The following is a 3,333-nucleotide window of genomic DNA, read 5'->3' on the forward strand; positions in this document are numbered from 1 at the left end:
ATGGCAGGGATCTTTTCATAACTCCTTTTGCATGATATTTTACCACCCAGAAGAGTATTGATTATATATAAGCACAGAAATATTTACTTCTGAAATGAAAAGGAATAAAGTGCATATTACTAGAGCTCAGTATGGCAAGAAAGTCAGGCTCCAATGTATACATTCAGGAAAGGCTCAATGGTGGGCAGAGGGGTAAGGACACATTCGGAACAGGGAGAGCTGTGGGTATCCTCTGTTTTGAGGCTATTGGCATGTTGAGTTGGAGGAATGAATAGGTGGGGCTCATGTTTGGCTTTATCCTGCTGCTTTTATGTTGGACAAAGCACAGATTAGGCAAGTTCTCAGTTATTGACCGAGTCCTAGGCATTTGTGGGACATTTGTTGAGTTTGTGCTTTGGTTTATTGGCTGCATGTTTTAGGGTGTTGATCAGCATTCTATTCTTATGCATGGCTTTGTTGGCCATGCCTGTAAATTCAAGTTCTCAATGCGGATCTGTCACGTTGGGGCATTTCTTGCATTGGGTTTTCTTCTGGTTTTCCTTTTCTATTCATTCTCACATTTTTCTTTCTCTTACTCAACTCCTTCCTGTTCTCTTGGGGTTCCTCCTCTTTACACTCTCATTGACCATAAATATCTTTATTCTTTGGCCACCTATAGAGTTTGTGCCCATACTTCCTGCCAGATTACTGCAATGTTTAAATGGAAATATGCACAGATATAACCTTGTCTCTACAATCAGCATTTCTAGCCCTCCCCTATTGTAACCCATTATTTGTGTGTGTGTGTGTGTGTGTGTGTGTGATATGTGTGTGCATATGCCATATGCCATAGCATATGTTGCAGAGAAGTAAAAAGGCAACTTAAGTAATTTTGTGGGTATCAGTTCTCTATACTCTGTGGATCCAACTTAGGCCCTCAGTCTTGTCAACAAAAGCTTTTATCCACTGAGCAACCAATCTTGTCTGCTCTCATATTTCATTTTAATTGCATTCAAGGATATATAGGATCATAATATCTTTTCCTCTGTTGCTTTATTGGAATCATATTCAATGTGGGGTGTTTTCTGTAATATTTAGGTGATATCATTGTTTTAATCATCTCCCTTCTGTACTACCCCCACATCCTTCTCTTCCTCATTCCTGTGTCTTCTTCCTTTGCTTCATATACCTCTACCTTCTCAGTGCACATTTATTGTATAAAGTGATGGATGGATGTCATAATGACAATTTTCTTCAAATATAACATGTACTTTAACAATATTCACTTCCTATACCTCCATTTCCTTTCCCCATCTTGGTCCTCATCTTTCTCTTCTAAAATTGTCTTCTGCAGCACACACACACACACACACACACACACACACACACACACAACCTAGGTGCCACATATGAATGAAAACATGGCATTTGCCAGTCTAATTCTGCTATATTTTGCTTCCTGTGCTGATCTACACTTCCATCAATTGCCTACAATTGACAGAATTTCATTTTTTTTACATCAAAATAAAGCACCATCATGTTTCTATGGCATTTTTTTTTTGTTCATGCATCTATTGATGGATGCGGCCTGGTTATACACCTTAGCTATTATAAAATTCTGCTGAACCAACAGTGAGGAGATTTGCCTGTAGTATGCTGATTTTGATTCTGTAGTTTGATTTTCAGTGTTTTGAGAAAGTTCCATACTTATTTACATAGTGGATTTGTCAAGTTACATCATCATAAGCAATGTATAAAGATTCCTTTCCCCTAATATTGTTGTCAGCATTTTGTTTTTTAACTGATAGCTATTCTGTCAGGAGTGAAAGAGAAACTCAATGGAGTTTTGATTGGCATTTTTTGATGGCTGAGGATGTTAAATTTGTTTTTATGAATCTATTGGCCATCTGTATTATGATATTTGAGATAGAACTGTTTGTCCTATTTGCCACTTTATTGACAGAATGTGCATGTTTGCGCAAATGTATGTATGTATGCATATATGTGTGTATGTATGTGTGTGTGCATGTATGTATATTTGTATGTGTGTAAACTTTTAGCTTCTTCACATATTCTAGGTACTAATAGTCTGTCACATGTTTGGCTGGCAAAGCTTTCTTGTTAGTCTGTAGTTGCCTCTTCAGTGTTAATTGGTTTTGTTGTTTGCTTGTTTTTGAAAATTATTTCTTTGAGCTATTAAAGACCTTTCAAACTTTGACTATGTTTGTATCTTTATGTTTTTCCCTGGTTATTTAAGAGTCCTGAGTCTTATACTAAGGCCTTTATTCAGGCTTCAAAGTCAGTATGTAGCTCTGAGGACAATGGTCCTCATACCCATTACCATCTTAATCTTCATAGCCTCAGAGGACTGGTCTTGTTTTCTCAAAGAAAGAGAGTTGGGAAGGGTCTAATTTAACTACCCATTTTTTTCAGTCTTCCCACTCCCAGGCAGCATATAATCCTGCTCCTAGACATGGCCTTGAAGTGTCTGCTAGATTATACAGGAGGTATAGAGCAGCTGAAGGAGGCTTCACATATGGGTATGTTATCACACATGCTGGATGAGACATTTCTGTAGCATAGCTGTTTGGGGGTCAGCCAGTGTCAGTGATCAATCTCCTGTAAGTAAATTCCAGAGGCACATTGTTTCACCATGATGGACTCAATATCATAATTTCTTGTCTCTTATCAATGGCCAGAGAAAAAGAGATGATTGCTCTTTTCTCCTCAGAAAAAAACAATGCAACAGTAGCCCAGGCTGGCCTTGAACTCCCATCCTCCTGCCTCACCCTGCAAAGTGCTGGGTTTGAGAACATGCACCATCACCTCCTACTCTTTCAACTTTTCTCTATCATGAAATCTTACCCCATCATTTGCTTCTTTCTCAACAGTTGACTAAAATCTACAGATTATGGGCAATTCCAAAGACCAACACTTTCTCCCTATTCTCTCAGCAACAAAAATAAGTAGAAAAGGGAGGCTTGCTTTTGTTCATTAAATTCCTTTTAGTTTCTACACTTGTATGAACTATCCATATGACATTAGCATAGCAAGAAGCCTCCATACTGAGCACAGACTCCTTTACTTGAGATCATCTCTTTGCAGCAGAGAATTTGAAGAAGAGCCAAGAAAAATAATATCCACACTATTAAAAGGTAAGAGCTTCAAATAAATAGAGGCCCAGAGAAAAAAACCTTGCAAAGAGAGCTTGGGGTCCACACACCAGGGCTCCTTTCTTCTGGTTTAAATGGCTTTTTACAAATGGGCTAAGCATCACTTGCTATAATTTTGATGAATACTGTATGTACACTCTCCCTTTGCCCTGGTTAGGATGTGGGAGGACAGGAAACAAGT

The sequence above is a fragment of the Apodemus sylvaticus genome, chromosome 5 (genome assembly GCF_947179515.1).
Source record: "Apodemus sylvaticus chromosome 5, mApoSyl1.1, whole genome shotgun sequence".
NCBI classification, from domain to species: domain Eukaryota; kingdom Metazoa; phylum Chordata; class Mammalia; order Rodentia; family Muridae; genus Apodemus; species Apodemus sylvaticus.